Source organism: Prionailurus bengalensis, chromosome A3 (genome assembly GCF_016509475.1).
Source record: "Prionailurus bengalensis isolate Pbe53 chromosome A3, Fcat_Pben_1.1_paternal_pri, whole genome shotgun sequence".
NCBI lineage: Eukaryota > Metazoa > Chordata > Mammalia > Carnivora > Felidae > Prionailurus > Prionailurus bengalensis.
This window is the reverse complement of record NC_057354.1, coordinates 91677938-91696288: the sequence shown is the minus strand read 5'-3', so window position 1 is coordinate 91696288 and position 18351 is coordinate 91677938.

Genomic DNA, 18351 nt, shown 5'->3' with positions numbered 1-18351 from the left:
TAAGGGAGCAGTGGTAAAGGTGTTTGGGAAGGTTCTGGGTCATCTGGTTTTCTTAGTCCAATATCCTGATGCCTTTCTGGCAAGTCCATACAAGTTCCCATTTTGAGGGCGGTGGGGGCTTTGCCTAAGGCACAAAATACTAGATAACAGTTTAACCCACTGCTTCACTTTCATATACCCAGGATTCCAGCTTTCAGTCAAAGATAGGGAGGCCTTACATTCCTTATCTTGACCCAAGCAGTTCTACATTTAGGTCTGTCACTCCTGGTTCCAGTTTCTGCAGGAGGCCACATTCATTTGCAATAGAATGATACCCAACTTAAGAGCATTTATTGGTTCATACAACTGGGAAAGGTGAGGTTGGATCTGGCTTCATGGATGATGGGGTCCAGCTGCTGAAACAAAAGTTTGTTCTTTCTCAGCTCTCACCTCTGTTTCTCTCTATTGCTGGTCTCATTTTCTTCTCCTTCAGAAGAAACTGTGACATATGTAGACCAACGTAGTGTATTGGATTAATTGCTACTGACCAAGCGTCCATACAGCCACAAGTGGGGTGTGTGTGTGTGTGTGTGTGTGTGTGTAGGCAGTTTCACAGTTTACTAAGCTCAGGAGACAGCATGGCAAGGATGCTTCTGATGCAGCTTCCCTGGTCTTCCATGTTTCCTCAGAGAAACACCAGCTGACAGTTAAACATCTGACATATTAGGAAGCATAGTCACCCTAGGAAATTCCCACCAACTTCCTTTAAGAGTCTCTTCCTACACTGTGAGGCACAGGTAGTCACTATCAACTCATGGCACATCTCAGCCCCCTCAGCGGAACCTTCACTAAGGGCAGGGAGTACACTCCAGGTGCTTTTGGATTTAACATCATCCCAATACAAGGACACAAGAGGAGAGAAACATCTTGCTTCAAGGTTCAAGATTAAAATCACAGGGAAGGACTGCTTGGCCTGGCTTGTGTAGTGTGCCATTCTAGGAGTTTTACCATTACAGGTATTATATTTAAGTCATTAGGGATGCCTGGGTGGCTCAGTCAGTTGAGTGTCTGACTCTTGATTTTGGCCCAGGTTGTGATTCCAGGGTCGTGGGATCAAGCCCCATGTCAGTCTCCGCACTGAGTGTGGAGCCTTCTTAGGATTCTCTTTGTTTCTTTCTCTTTCTGCCCCTCTCTCTGGTTTTCACACACTCTCTCTCTCTTAAAAAAAAAAAAAAGTGATTTTCTCATGGTCATGAGATTGAGCCCCACATCAGGCTCTGAGCTGATCATGGAGTCTGCTTAAGGTTCTTTCTCTCCCTCTGCCCTTCCCCCCCTTATGTAAGCTCACGCTCTCTCTCAAAATAAAAAAATAAATATAATAATTAAAAAACACACTTAAGTCTTTAATCCATTTTGAGTTAATTTTTGTGAGTGGTATATAATAGGGCCCAATTTCATTCTTTTGCATGTAAATATCCAATTTTCCCAGCATAATTTATTGAAGAAGCTATCTTTTTCCTATTGAGTATTCTTGGCTCCCTTGACAAATATTACTTAGCTATGTATGTGTGGGCTTATTTCTAGACTCTTGATTCTGTTCCATTGGTCTATGTGTCTGTTTTTGTGCCTGTATCATACTATCTAGATTTGTAATATGATTCGAAACCAGGAAGTGTGACACTTCCTGCTTGTATTTCTTGCTCAAGCTTGATTTAGCTATTTGGGGTCTTTGGTGGTTCCATATGAATTTTAGGATTTAGAAATTTTACTATTTCTGTAAAAAGTGCCTCTGGAATTTTGATTGGATGCATTGAATCTATACATGGCTTTGGGCAGTATAGACATTTTAATAATATTAATTTTTCCAATCCACGAATATGGGATATCATTCCATTTATTTGTGTCTTCTTTAATCTCTTTCATTAAACTCTTATAGTTTTCCAGGTACAAATCTCTCACCTACTTAGTTAAATTTATTCCGAAGTTTTTAATGTGTTTGATGCTATTGTAAATGGCATTATTTCCTTTATTTCTTTTTCAGATGGTTCATTGTTAGTGTAGAGAAACACAACTGAATTTTTGTACTTTGATATTATATCTTGCAACTTTACTGAATTTGTTTATTAGTTCTAAGAGTTTTTTGGTGAAGCCTTCTAGGTTTTCAATATGTGACCTGCAAACAGAAACAATTATACCTCTTCTGTTCTTATTTGGATGTCTTTTTTTTTTTTTTCCTTTTTATTTCCTAATTTCTCTGGCTAGGACTTCTAGTACTTTGTTGAATAGGAGAGCTGGAAGTGGGCACCCTTATCTTATTCCTGATCTTAGAGGAAAAGTTTATTTTTAAGTTTATTTGTTTATTTTGAGACAGAGAGAGAGAGAGCACAGGGGAGGGGCAGAGAGAGAGGGAGAGAGAGATTCCCAAGCAGGCTCTGTGCTGTCATTGGGGAACCCTACTTGGGGCTCAAACTCACAAACAGTGAGATTATAAGCTGAGCTGAAATCAAGAGTCAGCCGCTTAACTGACTGAGCCACCCAGGTGCCCCATTAGAAGAAAAGTTTTTAACTTTTCACTGTTGAGTATGATATTAGCTTTGGACTTGTCATATAAGGCTTTTTTAAAGTATTTATTGAGAGTTTTTATCATGAAAGGATGTCTTTTTTTTTTTTTTTTTTTTTAAGGTTTATATATTTATTTTGAGAGAGAAAGAGAGACAGAGAGAGCACAAGCTGGGGAAGAGCAGAGAGAGAGAGGGAGAGAACCATGCAGGCTGAGGGACGATGGGGGACTTGATCTCTTGAACCGGAATTGTGAGATCATGACCTGAGCTTAAATCAAGAGTCAGAGGCTTAACCAACTGAGCCACCCAGTGCCCCATGAAAGGATATCTTTAAATTCTTATGTTTTAATTGGAGTTACTTTATAGTCATTGAGGATATCCATCCATCTCCCTTTGCAATAATTCATGTTAGATTCAAAGTTAACTTATTCCTGCCTCTCCTCTTGTTATGCAAATTTTTTTCACATCTATTTATGTTTCTCATGGTACTTCTTCCCTTTCATTCTGATATTTTATTTACATGTATACATTGCTAGCATTCACTGTGTTGAAGCAAAATGGCAGTGCTTCCTGCCTATCGCCATAGCTTTTCACAACAGTTTCAGCATCTTTCTTATCAGAATGGCTGTTCTGATAAAGGCAGCTAAGCTTACTCTTCTCATCAGCTTTGGGCAGAACAAAATTAGCCTCATTTATTATGTCTTTCCTCATCGCCTCAGCCTGTATTGAGATAGCACAAATTGAAAAATGGACCCCTCTTAAAAATTGTAATAAAAAAAAAATTGTGGGCAGAAAGAGGTGTCAATCTTCTAATTGCCTACCAGCCCAAATCAGTCTGTATAGGTCAGGACACTTTATTTCTTTGCCCTAAATATTGGATTTAATATTTAACAAACGTAGAACCACTAAGTATCAGGCTTCAGGGTTAAGAGTCTCCTCAGGTCTACTTGAAAATCTGCATAATGACCTCACTTTATCATTAATTGTAGATTTGGAGATTCATGAATTTTTCTTTACGTTTTAAATATAGGAATTGCTCTTTCACCCTGGGATAAGAATATCTTCCTTACATTTTCCAGATAGAGTCAAATATTCCTTTGTGTCCCCACTGTTCCTTTCACACTCACACTCTATGTGATTTTTGTGCATCTGCCTTTGTGCCCTAGCTTTTAAGCCCCTGATAGCTGTATGATACCTTACTCACCTCTGTATTCTCGGTGTGCATGCAGGACCTGTAACACAGTAGCTTCTCATCAGTTTTGAGTTAATGAAATAACACAAAACCTCAGAGAATGGGAAACAGGGCTAACTGCAATGTGCTGTTCTACAGAGTTTCAAAGCCTTAACTGTTTGCAATGAAGATGATTTTCTTAAGTTTATGAAGTTCTGCCTTATCTCCTTTCATTTACTCTTTCCTCTTCTGTTAACCATTTTCTTGTCTCTTTCAACTGTCGGATCTCTCCCGTCTTCTTTACATTAACTCAGCTGTGACCAGGTGGTGGGGCTTTCCAGGCACTTTGCAAGTTTAATCCAGCACTGAGAGTCTTACAAAATTCTTACAGGTTTATAAGGAATGGGCATACCTTCTTGAAATTGCAACAGCTATTCTTAACCTCATTGATAACTAGTTTTCCAGTTCCCTGGGCTTGAAACAAATAAAGGGAAACTTTTAAATCAGGCTTAACCACTGGGAGTGTGTCTCTTGTGTCTCCCAAATAGTCACCTCATCTATCCTTTATTATTCCTACTTTCAAGATCATCTTGGCCTCACTTGATCTGAGGCACTTGACCTTCAGTTGCATTTAAAAATCTCCTTTCTATAGGAAAAAACATCATTTGGTCCCTGAGAGAGGGAACTGCTGTAAGAAAGTCTCTTTTCCTAGCTCTCTGCTCTTTCTTGGTTTCTTTCTTTCATCAGTGGACAGAGATCAGGGCCTAAAAGTGGTATCGATGAAATTCATCGATCTTAATTAATGGAAGCCCTTCCAGCTCCCATCTGAAGAACACAGGAACTTCTGAGGCTCTAAGAAGAAAGATTTCTCTGGGCCCAAGGCCAGGCCCCATATTTGGGAGTCTGCTCAGAATTGTGCAATCAACTCCACATAGTCAAAAAGACCAGGAGATGAACTAAAATCCATCCCTTCTACTCCCAAAAATTTGTGTTTTTATCCATAGTCTCCAGTCTTTTCATGGAGAGTATTTGATGCCTTAGACTGTGTTACAACACCAAGTCTCATATATGTCTTTGGAATGGAAATATTGTTATTACTCAGTGTACTATCTGGATATTCCCTAGTGAATTCCTTGAATGGAAAGAATGCATTTCTGAACCAAGAACTTCTGATAGAAAGGAGAGATACATAAACAAAAAGACATTTTCTCCTTATGATATTACTGTTATTTTGCAGAATTAGACTTTTGAGTATCCAGGACTCAAGGGGCTATTCCTACCTTTTTGAATACGTCTCCAGGTAGCCAATTTATTAGTGTGTATTGAAGGGTATCTGTAAGTGACAGAGGCAAAATAAAGTAGAAGTGATTTAGCTGAATCACATGAGCTTCTAAGGAAGTGCTTTGTAAGAGATTGTAAAGCAGAATTCTACAAACTGCAGCTTCTGGCCCAAATTCAGCATACTACCTGTTTTTGTACCACTTACAAGCTAAGAATAGTTTTTATATCTTAAAATAATTATATTTTATTTTATTTCATTTATTTTTTAAATTTATTTATTTTTATTTTTGTTTAATGTTTTGATTTATTTTTGAGACAAAGAGAGACAGAGCATGAGCAGGGGAGGGGCAGAGAGAGAGGGAGACACAGAATCTGAAGCAGGGTCCAGGCTCCGAGCTGTCAGCACAGAGCCCGACGCAGGGCTGGAACTCAGACTGTGAGATCATGACCTGAGCTGAAGTCAGACACCCAACCGACTGAGCCACCCAGGCACCCCTAAAGTAATTACATTTTAAATGGTTATGCATGCACCTACATAATATCCTCAATTTTGCTTGGGGCACCTGAGTGGCTCAGCCGGTTGACTGTCAGACTTCGGCTCAGGTCATGATCTCGAGGTCTGTGAATTCGAGCCCCGCGTCGGGCTCTGTGCTGACAGCTCAGAGCCTGGAGCCTGCTTCAGATTCTGTGTCTCTGTCTCTGCCCCTTCCCTGCTCATGCTGTCCCTCTTTCTCTGCCCCTCCTCCACTCACGCTCTGTCTCTCTCTCCTTCGGAAATAAACATTAAAAAAATTTTTTTTTTAAATCCTCAATTTTGCTTGACCCACGAAGCCTAAAATTTACTATTTGGTAAATTTATTATTTGGTTATTTATGGAAAAAGTTTGCTGATACCTGCTTTAGCATAATCATCTGGAAATATCAACAGAGAATAGGATAAATGCAGACTTCTATTCCCTCCCCAACTGTGGCAGGCTGAATAATGATTCCCTAAAGATATCCATATCCAGATTCTTGGAACCTGTGGTTATGTTACCTTACATGACAAAAGAGACTTTACAGATAGGATTAAGTTAAGGGGATAATTGATATAAGAGATTATTCTGTATTTTGGGGGTAGGCCCAATGTAGTCACAGGGTCCTTATAAGAGGGAGGCAGCTGGGTCTAAGTCAGAGAGGATATGTGATGAAGAAGAAGAGTTTTCAGGGATGTGGCCATGAACCAAGGAATATGAGCAGCCTCTAGAAACTGGAAAAAGAACATATTCCCCCCTGGAATCTCCAGATGGAATCAGCCTTGTCAACCCCTTGATTTTACATAAGGCTCACTTTGGACTTCTGAACTCCAAAAATATCAGATCATAAACTTGTGTTGTTTTAAGCCACTAAGTCTGTGGTAGTTTGTTACAGCAGCAATAGGAAATTGATATGTCTATCAGCCTGTGCTCCTTGGGTTGTAGAAGAATTATAGGCTTCACTATAGAGTCTCAGACAATATACAGCATGCCTATAGACAAGCTGGGTAAGAGGAAGAGGTGCAATTGAAGAAGAAGTTTAGAGTGTAGAACATGTAGCTGATTGCAGATTGATGGTTTTAGAGAGCATTTGGAAAAGGCACCCAAGGAAGAGCTCAATTGTAATCAGTTAGGGAAGGAGGAACTGCCAAGAGGAATGTGGCTGAAAGTCAGGGGGAGGTAGATGATTGGCAGACCTGGGAGATGAGACATAGTTGCATTAGCTAGCCTCAGGTTTCAAATGACCTCCACCAGGTATCTATCTGACATCTAATGATGTCTCCATTGGCAGAAGAAGAGAAAGGACAGAGGCCCTTAAAATGACAAGGGTGTGTTTTTGTCAGTCATATAAATTCTGTGACTTCTTTTCCAATCAGAATATTTATCTCTACCTGCCTCTTATGTTCAGATCAATTCTCCTGTCTCTAAGAATCTACCTGCCCATTTTGTTTTCTGTAATTTGCACATGGTGGTATCCTTGGCAACCAGTCATTTGTCGCAGATACAGCCCTTAGAGCTCAAAATCAGGTCCTTATTTCAAAAACTATTCACCAAACAAAAAACTATTCACCAAACACACCAATATCTGTTAAGATAACGTTTCTCAAAATTATGTTCTGCACCTCACCAGTTACCACTCCTTGGAACTAGGGGTCCGTAGACCCATAGACACTTTTGGAAGCACTTCCTTAAATCAGTAAAACTGAATGTAAAACACAGGTTAAAACTGAAATTTGGAGTGAGTTCCTGCGTGTGTTCCAGGCCTTCGAGGAGCTACCCGTGCATACAATTCCTGAGGTTTTTCTCAGAAATTTGGGTCCATACTGAAATAGACCCTACAATTCAAAATTATTTATGAACCATATGAGTATAAAAGCATGAAAATCCAAAGCTACTTTTGGAGGGTCTCCCCAAATATCTGAGTAGTTTTTAAACTTTTCTGAACCAACTTGCATGTGAGCACAATGATGCACAATGTCCCCTTTCCCAAGATGTCTGCAGCCCACAATAACCAGTTCCTTCCAGGTGAAGGGCACCATCAGCCAGGATTTCTCTAGGGAGCAGCAAGGTGCTATTAAAGGCCCCCTTGACATGCAGGATGCCCAACTCTACCCTTTTGCCTAGCCTAAAATTGTGAAAAACTTTTAAGAATGCTGAGGTTCCCAGGTACCTGGGTGTCTCAGTCGGTTGAGTGTCTTGACTTAGACTCAGGTCATGACCTCCAGGTTCGTGAGTTTGAGCCTCACGTCCAGCTCTGTGATGACAGCTCAGAGCCTGAAGTCTGCTTCGAATTCTGTGTCTCCCTCTCTCTCTGTCCCTCCTCTGCTCGTGCTTTCTCTCTCTCAAAATAAATAAACATTAAAAAAAAAAAAGAATGCTGAGGTTCCTTTGTTGGATTTGAAACAGAGCCACAAGGATCAACCTTGACATACTGCAAATAAAGAGGCAGGCGATTTGTTAATTGAGTTTAACTCCTCTTACATACTCAGTGCTAAAAGGGTATTCGGCAGGTAATTTCTTGTTTAATTGTCTGTCTCCTCCACTAGATTCTGAGTTTTATGAGGTCAATAAACCTGTCTTTTCAGTATTTCTAGCACAATGTCATGCCTTAATGTGTGCTCAGTAAACATACATTGAATGGATAGCTGAATGTTAAGTTTTTAGCATCCCAAATCTCTTTTGAAATTCAGAGGCAATTTTGGCATTGTTGCTATTGCTATACAAGGTGGCAATACTAATTGTGTTGTTGTTATTTTCTGCCAGGCTATTTGAGCTGCCAATAGGGAGAAATTTGTTCTTTTGGTAAAAATGAACAAATAAATAAAATAACCTCTGATTATATCTGGAGATTTTATTAATATGAGGAAAACCTATGAAAGAGTAGAATGTTGGGGTGCCTGGGTGGCTCAGTCAGTTAAGCTTCTGATTTTGGCCCAGGTCATGATCTCATGGCTCTTGGGTTCGAGCCCCGCACAGGGCTCTGTGCTGACAGTTCGGAGCATGGAGCTGCTTCAGATTCTGTGTCTCCCTCTCTCTCTGCCCCTCCCTAGCTCACACTCGTACTCTCTCTCTCTCTGTCAAAAATTAACTTTAAAAAAAAAGAAAAAGAAAGAGTAGAATGTTTATAAAGCACTTTTTTTTTTAACCCCTGAGATTCCTTGGCATAAGTTCTAGAGTTTCCACTGGTATCATTTCCAGAAGTGTTAACTGTGTACTTATTATGTTTAAGACACCAAGAGAATTGTGTCCTTTACCTCGGTTTGCAGAGGAGGTAAGAAAGTACACGATGGCCTCTTTGCAAAGTATAATATGATAAACATAAGACTGAAAGACACAAAGTGCTAGAACTTTCCAGCGGCTGGGGAAAATAGGCATAGAGCTGCCTCTGTTTCTCTGAAGCATTCAGCCTTAGGAAGAATGAAGTCTCTCTGACACAAGAAGGCCAATTGAATACACATTCAAAGTAGGTACACATCCATTATCCATCTTTTCTTGAAGCAGAATGCCTCCTAGTTGGTTGAGGAATAGCATATACACACAGTTTTGGCCTTTTTCTACAGGAAGGGCAGCCTTATCAGTACATTCTAGTTACCAGTAATGTTTACCTCCACATCTTGTTCGTGCTTCATGCACCAGCATACTGGGTTATTTCTTCTTTACCAAAGCCTTTTGTAGATAAGTATTCTTATATATAACAGAAACTTATAAGACAGAAATCTATCATCCAAGATTATCAGAAACTGCCCATCTAATCTAGGCCTTCTGCTATTAAAAATAATTTTAAATTACTACATAGGGGCACCTGGATGGCTCAGTTGATTAAGCGACCAACTTCGGCTCAGGTCATGATCTCGTGATCCACAAGATTGAGCCCTGCATCAGACTCTGTGCTGACAGCATAGGGCCTGGAGCCTGCTTTGGATTCTGTGTCTCTCTCTTTTTCTGCCCCTTCCCAGCTCATGCTCTGTCCCTCTCTCTCTCAAAAATAAATGAACAGTAAAAAAAAATTTTAACGTCTACATAACAATTCCTTTCTGAATATCCACAGAGGTCTTGGAGTTGGGTCTAAAAGTGGTGAGGACAATGACAAAGGAGAGGAAGGACAGCATCCTGGTTGTAGGCAATAGTCAGAAAAAGTTTCAGAGGTGGAATCAGGGGCAGTGGGTAGTTCCATTTAGCTAGAGGCATGAGACATCTTAGGGAAGAGGTGGGGATTAAATCCTAAAAGGTAGATTAGATTCTAGTTTCTGGAGAGTTGGACTTTGAGAACTGACTAATAATACTGGCCACTTGTATTTAAGCAATGGAAAGCAAGGGAAGATGTATGAACCAGAGGGTTATATGATCAACACATGCTTCAAAAAAAATAATAATCTGGATTGGAGAAGGTAGAGTCTTGTAGAAAGGGGTTTAGGCAGAAGACTTTGCAATAGTTTGGTTACAGAATCAAGAAGATCTAACAACTGATTAAATGTTGATAGGAGACAGAGGAGAAAAAGAAGAAGTCCAAGAGGGATCTGTGGGTTGAAATCTGAATTATTTAATCTTGTGACATCATTAAAATATAATAGTAAGATTAATAACATTTAAAAAACACAGTTTAGTTTACATAATATTTTTACATATATTAACTCTTTACAACAGAAAAAGTGAGTCAGTGGAGAAAATTGGTTTTGGGAGGAGTAGACTAGTTGACATCTGTTGCTTTTGCCTATCCAGCATACTTTCTCCTTTTTCTCAATTTTTCTATAAAAGACTAAAGTTCATGTCACTGAAGCCAATTGATAGCTTCCAAGGACCTGGATCAATAATTAGCATATTTCCACATTTCAGTCATGTGATTGGTTATAGGATGGTCAGTGTCCCAAGTTAGCCCGATTAAATCAATTGTAGAATTATTGATGGAATATAGGAAAAAAGAAGTTCTTTCTTTCTCTAGGTTTACTAAGGCAGTGAAAGTAGGCCTGGTACTTATGACACCTATAATATGAATGTGTTCTAATAGGGAGACCCTGGCTTAGAAAGAAGGAAGTGAATACATACACACACATAACTGAAAAAGAGAGAGAAAAAAGAGAGAGAGGAGGGAGGGAAAGGGAAGGGAAAGGAAGGGGCGGGAAGGGGAGGGGAGCTGAAGGAAGCTGAGGGAAGAGGTTGAGATTCAATTCCTAACAATACTGAGTTCCTGGATCCAGTTCAGGATTCTTACAATTACGTAGGGAAATATATTCCTCTTTTCCCCATTTCAGCTACTTTAAGTTGGATTTCTGTCATATGCAGTGCAAAAGACCCTGGTGAATGCAGTGATGATGTGTTTGGCTTCAAACATATAGAATCTCAGGTTCCAGAATGATATCTTGGTGGACTGTAACTCTGAAGAGAAGCTATAACCAGGGATATATATTTGAAACTCACCTGCTTGAAAGGGATGTTAAATCTTTGGAAGTGACTGAGTTCCTCAAGAGCAAGAATTCAGAGAAAGGTGGGAGGGAACAGAGGGCAGAACAATGCTTAGTCATAGGAACTGAGAGACAAAAAGAGAAAAAAAGAAATGGTCTTCAGGGTTAAGTAGAAGTTAAATAGAATGAAGTTTGTCACTGGGCTAGCAATTGGAAGTCACCAGCCACCATTTAGGTAGTGATTTGTAAGGTCATGGGTCTTAAAAATGATTACAAGAGGATAAGATATGGATTTCCCCTTATATAGTACTTTACTTTATCCTCCATTGGCATTTATAGATTTTAGTAAGACATTATGTATATTATCCATCTTTAGCACTCTGCCTGACATCCAGTGGGTACTCAATAAATGAATGAATAAAAAGAAAATTGGCAGATGGATGTATAGAGTGTTTTTATTTAGGAAATGGGTTTTGTCAGGGAAAACATGTTATTTACAACGTGCTTCAAGTCGAAATCTGAGAATGTGCCTCTAGCATAACAACATCCACAATTTAAGGCTGGCACGTAGGATAAATCAGCCTAGGTAGCTGCAGAGCCCTGTGACTGTGAATGAGTCATAAAACACAGGAGACTTGAGTTATGAACTCAAACATGCAAAGCAAACGTTGTAAAAGGATGGAAGCACCTTGTATTTATGACAAGAAAATCGAAGAAGATAATCCATCTTCTATCATTAGGCTCTAAATGATCAGCAAAACCTGGTCCCTAGATTCATTCTTTATTTTTCATTTTTTACATTTTCCTCCTGGCTTTAGAAAAGGAAGGCATTTTGGAATAGGATGGAAAATAAGCCTAATCATGAATTTTAACACCAACCAAATGGCAGTGATAGTTTGGATTGCTAAGAGGATTTTATGGCTCCATGGAAAAGAGTTGATGGCTCTGATGGATTATTGCTGTCTGGCATGGGCAAGGGAAGGGGGTAAATCTCTATTTCATTCAGATCTCTGCTCAAATAACACTTGAACAAATGGCCTTCCTTGATCATTCTATCTAAGATTATCTTCTTATTTTTCTTTACAACACTTTGCACAATCCAATATTACATCATTTTTACATGTTGTATTGTCTATCTTCTCTTCACTGGATTATAAGATGCACAAGGATTTCACTGCTCCTAAAACAGTGTCCTCAGCAAACACTTAACTGAATGAATGAATGAATGAATGAATGGTTTTCATGCTCTGTGTTAGTCATACTGGACTATGATAAAGATCATCTTTGGGACTGGAGAACTCGGAGACAGTATTGCATATGAGCAGTTGCACCCCTTTCGGATTTTTACTATCTCTTAGTGAAAGGAAAGGAGAGTAGAATCCCTATAACCCATGTATACAAGCACAGATATCCACTGAAACTCGGTTTTCAGAAAAGATAAACAAGCACAACTTCCCCCTTCCTCCCTTTCTCAGAGGCTGTATTTGGAACGCAAGGCTGGGACCACCCACAGAGCTGGGGATCTGGGCCCGCATGTGTGTGTTCTATGCTGGCTCTTCCACTTTAATGGAAGAGCTGCTTAAAAGAAACAATCACAATCTTGAGCGAGAGTTAGAGCAATGAATCATAACATTGTAGTGACACTAATTTAAGATTCAAAGGGTTTGGGAAACACAACTGTCAAACAGCAGGATAAGCGTGGCTGGGTTTGAAAGCCTTAGTTATGAATGAGTGAGCACGCCTTTACCAACAGCAGGATGGAAATACACAAAGGGACACCTTGCTTTAAAGTTATTTCATTGCTTGGGGTTTGGGGCCAGAGTGTAGGAATCCCTGAACCCAGTCCCACTTAGGTCCCCCAACTGAGTGCTTGATTTCCCTGGGGGAACCTTTTTTGAAGGGAAAGGTAGCTCTGATCCCACCCTGGTGGAATGGGTGTCATGGTGGTCAGGATCCGAGAGGCAGAGTGAGGCCTTGGAGCCAGGGGAAGCAATGACTGCCAAACTTAGGGGTCAAGGCAGAGGTGGGGGCCAGAAGGAAGGCCAGCAAGTGGGAATTAAGGCAAAGATGAAGGGAATGAGAGATTCCAGGCGCATGTTGGTGCCTGCGGTGAGTAGTAAGAAAGGATTATTATGAGGACTGGGGAAAGGCCAAAGAAGAGGCAATGACTGCATGGCAGTCAGAGCGAATGTTAAGGGATTGCTATGTGGGAGAAAATGGACACATGTGTTCTATTTATTCATAATTTATGTTTGCATAACACTTCCAAAAAATTTAAGGCGGCTTTCAAGAATAGAAAAAATTGCAGTGCAGCTGTTAAAACAGAATAGAGAAATATTTTTTAAAAAGGAGAAGTAACAGGAAACAAATTTACTAAATGCTTAGGAAAAATCCGGCTATTTTAATTGGACATTGACTTTAGCTCTGAATCTCCTAGCCAAGGAAAAGAAGAGGAAATTTTTCATAACTGGCAGTCAAAAGAAAGTAGGATTAAATTCCAGTTTTCTCTTTTATTCAGAATAAAGAGAACAGAACCTGCCTGTGGCAAGAGATGGAGTATACCCAGTGAAAAGCAGAGAGAGAAACTGAGGAGCTGCTTGCTGTTTGGGTCCCATTCTCCCTCTCATGCTGGCTCCACACCCTCGCTGACTTCTGGCCATAAGATTCTTACCCTCTGTCTGTCTTCTTTCCACCCATCTGGCTGCTTGATGCACCAGAGAATGAATGTAAGCCTTTCACCGCCTTTTTGCTATGCTCTGAACAAACCCACACCCTTTTACCTTCTGGCTTTTACTGAGTATTACTTTGGGTGAGACTTCAGATACCACAGAGACTAGAAAAGTTTTCCTGTCTCCTGCTGACATTGAAACAGACTTCTGTCCTCACTGATGCCTTTAGTGGATGGGGTAGAGCTCTTACACACCCTATTGTATCCCTCTTTCATTTTCACCACAGGGATGGGCACCCAGCCTACCTCCCACCTTCCCTGACCTCTGAGTCCCATCGGGTCTGACTAGCCACGTGAGCTCTCACATGTCTGTGTTGGTAGACCATCTTTACCTGAAGGATAAAGAAGGGGCATAGGATCTTTCCCTCTCTTCAGTGGCTTCATGAATTCCATCCACAAACCCTGATATTATTCTCACCACCCCTTATCATAATACTCTTTACACTTCATTGTAATTGCTTGTTTAGTCAACCTGTCTGCAGCTTGCCAGCGCCCCCCACCCCACCAAATACCAGAAGCCACAAACAGAAAGGGCTAGCCTGTGCCTGTCTGGTTTGCTGTGGCATCTCCGGCACTTAGCCAATGCCTGACACAAAATGAGCATTCAAAAACCATTTCATTTATTTAACAAAGATTAAGCAACTATTACAGGAGTGGCACTCTTCTATGCATCTGAGATACCCGAGGAAACAAATGGACAAATTGCTTTTCCTTGTAGATCCTACATTCTCCCGGATTTCGGTAAGTGAATAACTAATGGTCATGGAGGCAATAAGGAGGAGTTAATTAAAGAGCAATGAAAGGGGTCAGGACAGTCCAACAGTGGTTCTCAAACTGGAATGTGCCTCAGAGAGCATTGATAAACATGTGGACTCTCAGCCCAGCTCCAGGGAGTGTGAGGCTGGTATGGGGCAGGGGCTCTCTCCTGTGGGTGGTCCTCAGACCACACTTGGAGCCATCTTGTCCGGTCTCCTAGTGTCAGAAACTTGAGAGTAGAATTTTGATGAATGGGGTCAGGAGCATGGTGGGTTAGGTCAAAGTGACATTCTCGGCACAGCAGCGAGTTGTGAAACAGTTTAAAAAAAATAATAAAAGCAGGTGAAACTGTCTTTTATACCAGGTGAAAGACTGGCTGACTTCTGCCTTAAATCAACAAAGGATGTCCTGCCCTGAGGCATTAATCCTCTGTTGGCATAAATAACCAGGTATCAGAGAAGTCTCTGGGAGGAAAAGGAAAGAGGCTTATGCCATATTTTTTACTGAGAAGCCAGGGTGTATCTACTGGCTTCTGGCTCAAAGCATCTGCTTTTTACCTACATAGAGGACAGTGAGTAGACGGCAAATGTATTTTCATGCTCTTCACATTCTTTGGAATTGAGGCATGTAGGTAGGCAGCCCAAAGGCACCATTTTCTCCTGGGCTTTCTCTACCTCACACAATTTCCCTGTCTCACCCTCAATCCTTCTTAGAAAGAACACATGTTGGAAATGAGGGATAGAACCATCTCCCCGTGGCCCCACTCAGACCCTACCTCAGCATGTGTGGGCCTGATGCCAGCACCTGGGACCTCCGCCTGAACTAGCCAGGATAACACTGTGCCCCCTGGGCTCCAGAGAAGCTGTGGGGTGCCACCAAATGCCTCTAATGCCCGTAACGCAAGCCCTCTGGTGGGCTACCCTCTCCTGGCCTCTTGATCCTACATGCACCTTGCTTTCTTTCTCTCACTTCCAAATCTTTCTACTCTGCCTTGTGGAAGCCTCATTATAAGGTAAAAATAAAATGATTGTCCTATATTATCCACCTCTTTCCTGAGGGTTTTCTCCACATCTTGTTTTAATGGAAACCAGACTTCAATCTATGTGTCACTTCTCCCTGCGGCCCCCTGGGTTGGAGGCTTCTTGTTCTCCTAAGTCCCATGAAATGCAAGACAGGCAAGAAGAAGTCCCATCATCTTTGAGGTATATGCCATTGGCTGTGTACCAGTCTGGAGAAACCCAAATGTTTATCTTTTTGTTCTAACATATAATCCCCTGATGAAAAACAAAAATCACCTGAATGTGCAAAATGGTGCTTCTACAAAGCATTGTTCCCTAGTGCTGCCCCACAGTGTCTGAGATCCACACTAGTTGTCTCCCTCCCTGTCTCTCTCTCGCACGCGCTCTCTCTCTCTCTCTCTCTCTCCTTTATTTCTCCAATTACAGCATTTCAAACATTTACAAGACTGGTCAACCTGCCTCCCTTCACTCTCAGCAGTTGAGTTTATGCTGTACTGTGAGGTAGGGCCCTGGAGTGTAGCAACAGCCAGCAGAGATCAGAAGTAGGAGCTGCTGGGCTCTGAACCCGGGGCTCTCTGCTTCTTGGCTATGTAACTCTAGGCAAATTTTGTTTGCTTGTTTGTTTGTTTCTCTTTGCTTCAGTATCCTTCTGTAAAATGAGGGTGATAACATTTACTTTGTAGGGCTATTATGATGGTCAAAGGAGTTAATGCAAAGGAAGATAAGAATAGAGTCCAGAATATGACACAAACTTAAGAAATATTGCTTATTGTCTCCTTTTGTATTTCCAGGACTCTTTCTTTCACTAAGACTGTGGGCTTCTAGATATAGAACCTTCAAGGTGGAGGGCAGAGATGGGTCATATTCGCATAAGACTAGGAAGCTTTACTGATGTCTGCACGTATCATGGGAACAGGCAATGTGAGGTCTCAAGTCCAGGTCAAAGGAAATTTTCACAGAAGTGCATGTAGCTTATAACCTCCCCACCCATTGCACAATCCTTCCCAGTTTGGTCTTTGCTTATCACTAACAACTCGTATCCCTTTTCTAAAAAGTTTTTTTAATTTTATTAAGTTTTTTATATTTATTTTTGGGGAGACTGCAAATAGGGGAGAGGCAGAGAGAGGGGGACAGAGAATCTTAAGCAGGCTCTGAGCTGACAGGATGACAGCAGTGAGCCTGATATGGGGCTTGAATTCACGAACCACAAGATCATGACCTGAGTCGAAGGTGGATGCTCAACTGAGTGAACCACCCAGGTGCCCCTAATTTTTATTAAGTTTTTATTTTAATTCCAGTATAGTTAACAACTCATATCCCTTAATAAATGGAAGAGGTACCTTAAGGAAAAGCAGCAGTTGTGTCTAAAAATGCAATCTTTGGGGCGCCTGGGGGGCTCAGTCGGTTAAGTGTCCAACTCAGCCGTGAGATAGAGCCCAAAGTCAGGCTCCTCACTGAGCATGGAGCCTGCTTGGTATTCTCTCTCTCCCTCTCTCTCTGCCTCTCCCCTGCTTACACACATGATTCTCTCTCTCTTTCAAAAATATATAAATAAGCTTAAAAAATAAAAAATAAAAATGCAATCTTTGCCCTGATTCAGAATTGTTTGCCCTTAGGGGTATAATTTTGGCATTTTGTGGCATAGAAAATCTGCTTATGAGCAGCAAGAAATCCATGTGGTGGATCCAGAGGATTCTAGGAGATTTTTTCCACAGTGTCTGGGAAATACCAATATTAGAAAAATATATCTGCGTCACAAGAGGAGAACATGGTGCGTGGTGAACAAACCATCACAAAGGCTCTATTCTAAATGGTGGAGGGATGCAGTCCTAGGCAGGCATGAGCCATCAGCTGCAGAAGCTTCGGCCCTCGGTGCAGATACCTAATCTAGATCACCTCCACCCCAAGTACATTTGCATTTTCTATAAATCTACCTAACATTTAGTTTGTTTTCATATTAAAAGACTCAGGCTTCCTCTTCTATTATGCCCAGATGCCCTTTACATTGAAGTGCAATAAATTCCAAACACTCCAACCTGGCCTCAGGGAAGACCAAAGTGAACCACAGTTAGGCATAGATCATGGAGCCCAGATGTGGGGATGGTGCCGGCTCTACCACATGCACAAACTCATGTTCCCACTGGCTGACTCACACAGAGCACACCAGAACAGAACACCTGAAACAAAACAAACCTGACTCTCCCAAGGTGAAGAACAGCCAAAATATCAGATCTGCAAAGGGAGTCCCTAATCTCTTAATAAAAAGCAATAAGAAAAAACAAGAATAAGGAAAAAGTATTATTTGCAAAATCCTTCTTTTCATGTCATCTCAAATAATTTGCCATTGTTCTCCCTCTTGTCACAGGCAATGTAGACCCATTTTTTTCCATCTCCTTAGGCCAGGTTTATTGCACCTTCCAACATCTGGTTCACATTTTTTTGTTAGGTTACAGTTAACAGCATTAGAAGTTTCCAGGTCCTTATCCCCATCCCCAGGAGTTCTGAATCCCATTAATGAGAAAGATCTGAAAGGTCTGTATCTGTCCTACAGGACAGATACTTAGAACCTATGGTCATAATGGCAATTTGGTCTTCATCAAGGTGGCCTTTAGCAGGGTTTGCCCAGGACTATCTTGGACTTCGTACTGAATCTCCTCAATTTCAGGTATATTGGGACACATACTCACCCTACTGTACCCAAGAACTTTATTAAAAACACTGATGTTGAACACCTCTCTCCAGACAGTGTCTTTTAATTGGCATGGGGTGGTTGGGCATCAATGTGGTTCAAAAGTTCTACAAGGTGGTTCTGATGCTCAATGAAGTTTGAAGATCACACCTCTAAGATACAATCAGTTAGTTTTGATCAGGCCGGTGAAAAAAGGTTTCTCTTAGGACATGATGTGTCCTCTAATAGATGTCTAGCCTGACCCAGTTTCTCAG